The 9,239-nt window shown below is 45.9% G+C and overlaps 1 long non-coding RNA gene across 2 annotated transcripts in view; it reads left to right on the top strand.

The window, feature by feature from the left end:
* The window catches only part of LOC112398879 (uncharacterized), a 6,846-nt gene extending 4,951 nt beyond the window's left edge, over nt 1-1,895 (top strand). Inside the window, exons 3-4 of one of the 2 annotated variants that reach the window (XR_003003083.1) lie at nt 666-734; nt 1,738-1,895. This is a non-coding gene — a long non-coding RNA (uncharacterized LOC112398879). Of the gene's footprint in view, nt 1-13; nt 735-1,737 lie in introns of those variants that run through there. The other variant, XR_003003082.1, reaches the window with a different exon arrangement.
* The last annotated feature ends 7,344 nt before the right edge of the window (nt 1,896-9,239 follow it).

Below are 9,239 nucleotides of genomic sequence, written 5' to 3'. Positions count from 1 at the left end.
CCCCAACAACCCCTGCAGAGAGGGCCTGGCGCAGGGAACCTGCCCGGATCAACTGCTCCGCTCCAGATCCCCTCCTGCAAAATGCTCGTCCCTCGGTTACATCTCCCCTTCGCGCTTGGGGCAAATGAACACGGTTTGCACCGCCTTCGCCTTTGGGGCGAGGTTCTCCCAGAACAGGGTTTCTGAATGTGACCATGGGCTGCGGCGGCGGCGGCGGCGGCGGCGGCGGCCTCCTGCTGCCGGTGAGAGAGCAGCTTTCTGGCCACAGGCCGGGGCGATCGGGGTGCGCACAGCAGGGCCATGGGTAGGGGGTAACCTGCCCTCCCACGGTAAGAATTTGAGGATTCAGACGAAAAGAGCCGGTTAAGGATAACACGGCCGTGAACTAACTTGACTCCTACTGGCAACAGGGCCACCAGGGCCCGGTACTCCCGGGTAGGGTGGCCCTCTCCCAGCCCCCAAATAAGGTACAACTCCTCTTTTAGCCAAAGTACAGCTAGATGCAGGGTGTTTAAAGGATACTCTGGCAAACAGGAGGTACAGATAATGACTGTTCCCATACACACAGGCTTGCGTGCGTCGTCGTATGTGGCCACACATTTCCCATTTCTCCCTAGTGTTTTTAAATTAAAGCTATTTAATTTGTCTCCATTCCTTCCTTCTAGGCCTTTATGCCTGCACATAGACATTTGGAGAAAAATCAAGTGTGAGCACCTCTCCTCGCAGAAAGTTCTGTATGTTACATAACACACTCACACAGGGATTCCTCGGGTTACCAATTTGCTCCCAATCAGCCAGCACTTGGCTTTTTGGCTGGGGTAGGGGTGTCAGGGTGATGCAAATGGATGTGGTGGCTTCACTGTGGGGGGGGGGGAAGCGCTTTTCTTCCCCCTTCTTGAAGTCCCAGTTCAAGGCCCAGGAACAAAGGGAGAGGTAACTGATCTGTCCTCTGGTCTCTCTCCCTTCACTTCCACCCCCCCTCACCTGCAGACCTGCAGGCCCTCCTCCTTGATAAATAGAGGAAAGCCTGTGAGTTCAGGTACCCAAGTAAGTAGTGCTGACTCGCGAGGCTCCCCCATTGAAAATCAAAAACCCCATTTTAGGTGTGCCTTGAGTCCCCACCACCTCCTCTCCCCAAGATGTCACTGGACCCAAGGCTATTTGCTTAGCCTCCCTCTCTTGTTAAAAACATCCAGGACAACTATTAAATAGTTCCTGGAAGAGTTAAAGACATCTCTCAGGTTTGAAACAGTTTTTTAAAGCCCTGTTTGGAAGAAATCTTGGAGAAGTACAAAGCATAATCAGTAGGATGGCCCGAACAAGTTTGACAGATTTCTCCCCCAAAACGTTAACTAAAAAGAGTTTGTAGGTGTTGTTTTCTTTACTGATGGGTGTTTCCCTGTTGTAACCTACAGATTCTCAAGACCAAGCTAGTAAGACATTTAGTTTCATTTTGTTAGTTTCTGGGTGACACGAATCTTTCCGATTAGACCTAATTTATTTATTTTTTAAAAACTCTGCTGGAGAGTTTTCAACCTTGGAAATGTAAATGAAGCATAGACTCTCCCTCCGAGATTCTCGCATGGGCAGAATGGAAGGACCCTGCCTGGCTCCCCTTCACACCTGGAAGTTGCCCTGCCTGAACCTAGGTGGACTGAGGGTGACAGGTTTGGGCATCTTTTATTTCAGTGCTGGCGCAAGGCGAGCTCTTTGAAATGAGTATCTATTCTATTTCAGAGTGCAGTGTCCCAGTCGGCTAAATGGGCTTGTCTTCTGCCAGGAGGGACACAGTCCTGCAGGACAGAACAAATGTTGGATCTCCCAGGAAGCTCTTCGTCAAAACATCCCTTGCCCTTTTGTTTTTGTTTTTGAATTAAAAGATGTGTTTTCTTTCCTCTCAGTGTTCGTCCCGTTATTTTGTAGCTACAACAATGAAATGTGGAAAACAGTTATTCTTTTTTGTCCTCTGTAAATGTCTCATTTGGGGACCTCGGGAAGCTCCAAACCTACCTCAGGTGTGTCCTGCGCTTTTGATGTTGACTCACTACTCACTGGGGTGCCCAGAGACTCACACTAGGTTCCCCCTTCCCCTGGGCATCCTTTCTCTCCCAAACAATGCCCCTCTCGCAACTCGAAACTCGCAGGGGAAAGGGACTTACTTAGAGAAAGCATCCCAAGTTAATAAAGACCAGACTCAAGCTCTCCAGGTAAGTGATGCTTATACTGGGGGCAAGAAAGCCAAGAACCAGCAGCACCCCAGGGGCGACTCCTGTCAGGAAGGAGTGAGGGCAGCAGGCACATTGCCACAGAAATTGCTAAAACTATAGCAACTACGTGAGGTTTACGGTTAAATTCTGCTATATTCCCAGCCAGCTCAAGTTATTTAAATTTTAGTTTTGTTCACACACACCCCAACTAGGGTTAAGTTACCAGCACAATTTCCCTGGGCAACTCTGGTGACAGGAACCACTGCCAACAAACTTATTTTCTGAAGAGTAAAAAGGAAAAAAAAAAACCACACACACAAAACCTCTCCATGTCTTTTAAACGGTTATTTTATACTATTTAACATCCCCACAGACAGGAATTGGCCGGGACACCACTGCTTCTTTTTCTAGGAACAGGTAAACTAACCATTCTTCTTCCCCTCCCCCAAGACACAGCTATTTTTAAAAGCTAAAATTTCTCTTTCCAAAGGGAGGAGAAGGAGCAAATTCCATTAATGAATTACGTACATGGAATGTGGCTTGTCTAGGGCAATTGTATTTGTAAATAAATGGCTTCCTGTTTATTATGTACATTTTCCTGAGAACTGATGCCTCTGAGCACTTAATATAACAAATATTCAACTTCTGGTTTAATTTCCACTGGGTTTCTTTCTTTTTCTTTTCTTTTCTTTTCTTTTTTTTTGTATTCACTACAAAGAAATCAGGTTAAATTGAGTCAGTTGGGGGGCGGTGTTCAGGATCTTGAAGCGTCCAGGCTGACCGGGGGAAAAGTAACCTCTTAAGTTCTCACGTTTACCAAAGTGCGAGCGAAGGGGGCTGGCTCCCTGGAAATGCTGCTGTAATCAATCTGGGGAGTTTCACTTTTGCCCCCGGATCTTTCTAAAGCTGACCATGGCCTCCTGTGGCAGCTTGAGAGGCGAAGCCGGCGCGATCCTGCTGGCGGGCGGCTTGGGCACCGAACCGCCGCCTGGCAAACCCGCCTCCCCTGCGGCCGCATTCGCCCACCGCCCGCTCAGGGTCGCCGCGCATTTTTTTGACGGCTGGGCCTGGAGCCCCGAAGTCCACCAAGCGCCGGCCTCCCGCCGTCCCGCCTCCGCTCGAATCCCGAACAAAGCAGCGCCCCGTGCCCCAGGCCGGCCCCGCTGACCCCTGCTTCCCGGCTCCCCGCCCCCCCTTCTTCGGACTGCAGCCCAGGGCTGGAGCCTGCTCCGAGCCGGTGCGTCCCCTCCCTGCGCTGCACCCTTCGGGAAGGGACACGCCGTGCCCCCGATGGAAGCCCCAGGCCCGGGTCTCTGGCCCCGACCCGGGTCCTTGGAGACCCGGGGCTCCAGCTCCGTCTTTACTTTTCCTCCAGGGCCCTCGGGCGTGGGCCCCAGAGAGGGTCGGTCAGCAGGCCCTGAGCTCAGCTTTCTCAGCTCCACGGTCATCGAATTCCCGGCAGAGCAAGAAGGGCCCCAGGACGGAAAATCCGCAAACGTGGAGCAGAGGGTAACAGGCCTTTCTACCCTGGTGTTCCCAGAAGTTGTCTCCAGACGCCCGGAGCCTGAGTCGCGCTGGGCTCAGCCGCCCCCCAGCCCACCCGGAAACTTCCACAAGTTCGCAGCCCGCTCCTCAGGTTCTTAGGTTTTCTCCAGCTACCGGCCTTGTCGATTGCTCTGCCAACTGTCCTTTAGTCTCTAGGGCTCCCGAGGCCTGAGTCGGTCCAGAATTATGATAATCATTGTTATTATCAGGCTGGGGACGGAGCGCAGAAGCAGAGGATGGGGGCTGAGGGACAGAGAAGAAATGCTGATGAAAGGGGATATTTCAACCTGTTTCAAAAAGTTTCAGTTGACAATTATCAGTAACCCCGATAGACAACTCCATTAAAAAAAATTTACTACTGCTCTTGAAAAGCCGTTATTTTTTACATCGCTTTTAGGAAGATAGATGAACAAAACCTCGCGTTTCAAGCCGTTTTGATCTGTAATTAAACGGCAGCGCCGGTTTGTATTCTCCTACGGCTTTTACAGAAGTTGCGGTGATCCGAAGTCGGGTTGCTGTGTCAGAGTGGCATTTTTATTAATGAGAATACAAAAAGCTTGCATACTCTTAGCCCTGCTTGAATTTAGTTGCTAAGCAACCGGTGTATGGTAATTCATCCGCGAAATTTAAATCTTTGAGAAAGGATCTTGCGTTTTGCTGAATGGTCGCCACGAGGAAAACAGCTTGTGGGACTGTCCGCAGCTGTTACGGCCGGGCCGCCGAGCAGAGCCGGGCCGGGCAGGGTCGGGCCACCCTCCCCCGCCCCGCTGCGCAGCCCCGGCCGCCGCGAGCACGCCGGTTGCCCTCTTCCCAGACCCCTCTGAGGTCACTTCCAGGAGGACTCTTCCTCAAGGAAGATCCGACTCATACAGAACGTAGCCCACAGCCCTCCAGAAGGCCAGGCGGCCGCCACAGGCCGGCAGTGACATCATAGGCTCCTGCTTGCCACGCTCGCGCCCGCATTTTAGGAGACAGGAACAAACACGGATGTGAAATCAAGAATGAAAGAGACAGTAATCTAATTAATAGGCCATGAGCCAGGCTAACAGAATCAAAGAATCTGATTACACAAGTACCCCTCTTGCTATCTCCGCCGCCCCGCCCACACCCGTCTCCTCCAGCCTCCCCGCCGCTTCCTTCGCTAGGTTGGAAAGTCCAGGAGGCAAACCCAGAGCCCTCCGATTTCCTCACTGAAATCAAGATCAAGCCCACGGTGGGGCTCCATCAGCCGGGAGGTCACGTGGGTGACCTTCGGGCCCTCGGAACAGCCGCTCTGAGGAACTGAGATGACCAAGTGACCTACAGAATTTGCAAAGCTGGAGAGGTGACCCCTACACTTCCTACAAGTATCACTCTCAACCACAACCACGACCACGACCACGACCACCATCACTACACCTGCACTGATTGCTTCTGCTGTAACAGGACCAGGAGAGAGCCATTCTTCACTCAGAGCCGTTTTAAGAGGGTCTACTTTTTCAAAAAGCCATAGCACAACTCTTTTTCCACATCACCTTGCTTCTGGGTCACCGATAACCTCAAAGTTTTAACTCTCCTTCCACACCCTTCCCCACCACAGACATCTGAGCACAGCCAGGTACTAGGTTTTATCACTGCTACATAGCATCTGTTCTAATAGGTCCAGTCAGCCACGTGCAATCCATGAGAGAAGTGGATTCTCTCATTTCTATCCTTCTGCCTTGAAAAAAACCAGGTCCACCTCCTAAATAATTAATTTCAAGTCTGCATCCAGTGCCAATACTTGTTGCATCCACTTTAGAGTTTGATTAATTACCCTGGAACTTGGGCAAACCAAACTCAGTGTGGAGAGAATGTTTCTTCCTTCAATTTAGTTCTGAAAGCTACAAGTTAATGATGGATCTTTACTCTATTTACATACAAATTGGTGCAAATATGGCCATCTCTTAAAATGCATTTTGTATAAATATATAAAAGTGTCATTTTTGATTTAGCTTGAAGAGGTTGATCATTTATTACAAAAATAAACGAATAAATACAACAATATATTGTTGCTTCCAACAGGATAAATACTTTACAAATATATAATTTAAAAAACAAATTTAATTGTTAAAATTATTTAAAATATTACACTTATCGATAAAACTATCAATAGCATAGACTGCATTTAATATTAGAACCGATTATTCTCTGAATGTTGAAAACCATTCATACAAAACAGATTATGAGCATGGTAATGAGCGTACGCTGGGGGCTACAGGGAGGCAAAGGGAATCTTTAAGATCAATAATGAATAGTTCGGTTTGGGAACAAAGAAGTAGTCCTTGGCCAAGTACTTAAAGAAAAAAAAAAAAAAAAAAAAGGCAGAGCAACAACAACAAAGTGACTATTTTAAATACACCTTGAATGATTTATCGCCCAGACTTGCAGGGGAAGATGGTTGGGTGAATGAGACGGCTGTAGCTTGGACAACTGATCAGAAGCCACGGGAGACTGCAAACTATAAATGGGCCTAGCTTGGGATTAGCCAGATTGATGGAACAGAACTTTGTCACTTTCCTCTGAGTTGGAAGGGGAGGAGGGGGTGGGCTGAAATGGAGGAAACAAACGAACACTTGACGAAGCACAAGACACTTGCGCTACAAAGGAACACAATGACCAAATTCATTAAAAAGATCTGGTGATATATAACAATATTTTCATTATTTACATGTGTAACAATATAAGCCTTAGCACAAAACCTCTCAGTTGTATCTGCCCTCACTTGTTTTGCAACCATGAATTTCATTTTGTAAATACATTCAAAGGGTTGATTTTTTAAAAAAAATATGGAGTGCAAGCATGAGCTCACTTAAAAAAAATACAAAATAATGGAATAAAATGGGCCAGCTTTCCCAGCTGCTCTAAGTTACTCTGCTACCTCTAAATCAGAGCTTCTTCCAAAGTAAACAGCAAAGGTTACTTTTTAATAGAAAACAGGGTGAAATCCAATGTTAGTTCTTTTGTTGTCAGCCAAATCAAGTAAGCAAATGCCTCCTAACATTTGAAATAGACCCATTCTCTGTCTGATCAACCACTACCAGTCCTGTAGGGAACACAGGTTTTCATCTCACGCGCCAGTAGCATCCACCCTATGAAAACCACCACACCGGTTCCTCAGCTTTCCAATAAGGCCTTCCGTGCTTGCCCCTGTAGACCCTCAAAAAATGATAAAGTTTGCCACCACACCCCCACTCCAGGTTGTAAATTTGCTGGGCAAAGAGATTACAATAGCAAGACAAATAGGAAACGAGAGGGCAAAGAAAAGTAAATTGTGGTTTCTTGTTTTCATTTTTTCCCTGCTCTCTGTTTAATAAATATGGCCTTTTTCAGATTTCACAAATCAAAATGATTGTGATTTTTAGTACGATTTGGTGTTTAAAATAATGCAACCCAATACACGGCCATCTGGCTGGGCTTGATTTATGAAAGTGACACAGGGTCTGTCTGGAAGAAATAACTGCTCCTTGTTGCTCTCACAGTTTTCCGGGTTTTTTAACCCCTGCATTGATATCACAGGGAGAGGGAGTAAAGATGAGAGAAGATGCAAAAAGTGAGTGACAGCTCAATGAGATTAGGGGGAAACTAATCTACAAAATCATTGCTTTATCACCCCCAAATACTTTTTTTAAGTACAATACGAAGGGACTCAAGGAAGCAGAGCCTTTTGCGTCTTGTTACTTACAACCTGACGCATTACACTTTCATTTTCCCACATTGTAAATATTGATACATTAACTTGATAAATGTGACCGCTCTGCAGGGTGTATCTAAAGAGTGATCAAAAAGTGAAAACCCCCAGCACCGGTAAAGAAAATATAGAATCATACTGGGGAAAGAGGAAAACACAGAAAAAATGTGGAATCTTAAGTCTGAGCTGGTGATCACACTGAGGGTAATGCAGTGTGGTCCACAATTGAGGGGTTTAGAACTACATTCTCCCATATTATAGAGAAAACAAACAAAACAACCCCCCCAAAGGCTTAATAATTTAAACTTAATTACATATAGTTATTAATGGGAAGTAATTGATATAAAAATATTTCATCGACTTGTAAGCTATTCTTTACCACTATTAGTCTTCAGAAAAAAGAGGAAAGAGATGTAGCAATATGATGGGGGAGGGGAGATGAGAGGGAAAAGAGAGGCTAAACTTTGGTGGTGGTGGTGAGGGACTCTGTGTTCACCATTAATAACCAGTTGGCACGTTTTTACTGGGGATGTAGTCCAACATTCTGATAAAGGTGATAAAGGACACAGGTATCTCTGAGAAAAGAACTAGCATTTAGACAATCTCACCTAAAAACACTAAAAACACCCACTAAAATTAAGGGAGGGACAAATTTTGTGAAATTAACAGACTAACAAGGAGTGACTACGTGGTCAGTTACTGGCGGTTTCTGTCATTGCCTTTTATTCTAGATTTGCAAATGTACCCTAGATGGAGCAGACGGCTTCCTCAGCTCTATCCCTTCAGGATTTGCATTGTAAAAAAATATTTTCTAAAGGACTCTTTTCTTCCCACACAGTGTTTATGCATCAGACACAGACTATTTCATTCTAACAAATTTATTTTCTCGATCAGCTCTTATGGAATCACTACTCAAATTAAATTACAATCAAATGATCACATCAAAAGATACCCTTATTACCTAGCAACTGTCCATATTTTCATTTCATTTTGATTTGTGCTCGTCTGAAAAAAACACGTAATACAAGATCTGGGGAAAAATAAATTACCGTTTTGCAGCAGTTCATAAGTATTCTGAATAAAATATTAAAAGAAGTCATTTAATGAAAATATAAAGCAAATATTTTTAGATCAACAACGGATCTAACAATTCTATATTGCCGTCTTTTGAAAAGTCTGTTTATTAAAACCTACCAAAAACACTGCTTGGAAAGGGCAGTATTATATAATCACATCCACAGCACCCATTCAATCAAAGTTGGCAACGGATTGAGGAGAAGAGTCCGGAGAAGTGCTGTCTTTCTAAATCCCTTGATCTGAGTCAGTCCAGAAATAAAAAATAAAAAATATTAATAAAAAAAATATTAGCGGTGGCATCTTTAGGCGTCGTCCACCCATCGGAGCGGCAGCCGATAAGCCGGGGTTGGATGCCGGGCCTCGCTCCGCGCCCAGTCCGCCCGCCCGCTCCCGGATTCGCCGGGGCCTCTCCCACTGGCCGCTGGACATCCCCTGCTCCCTCGCCCATCCCTCTGCTCTTTCGAGATGCTTTTATTTCCAAGGTTACTTTGAGGATACGTATTCTTTTTCTTTTGGCTTTGCTATCAGTCTGTTAATTTCAGAAGCTGTGAATACATATATGTATATATATATATTTCTTGTTTTCCAGAGATTGTTCTTTTTTTTCTCCTTCCCGTTTCATAGTCAATTTGTTTGTCCCCAAATGACTTTGATATGGACAAGAATAACAGGGTCCGGGAGCACAGAGTCACCCCTGATTA

Source organism: Neophocaena asiaeorientalis, unplaced genomic scaffold (genome assembly GCF_003031525.2).
Source record: "Neophocaena asiaeorientalis asiaeorientalis breed wild unplaced genomic scaffold, Neophocaena_asiaeorientalis_V1.1 scaffold114, whole genome shotgun sequence".
In the NCBI taxonomy this organism is placed as follows: domain Eukaryota; kingdom Metazoa; phylum Chordata; class Mammalia; order Artiodactyla; family Phocoenidae; genus Neophocaena; species Neophocaena asiaeorientalis.
The sequence above is the reverse complement of the archived record's forward strand: the minus strand, read 5'-3'. Positions and strand labels throughout refer to the sequence as shown.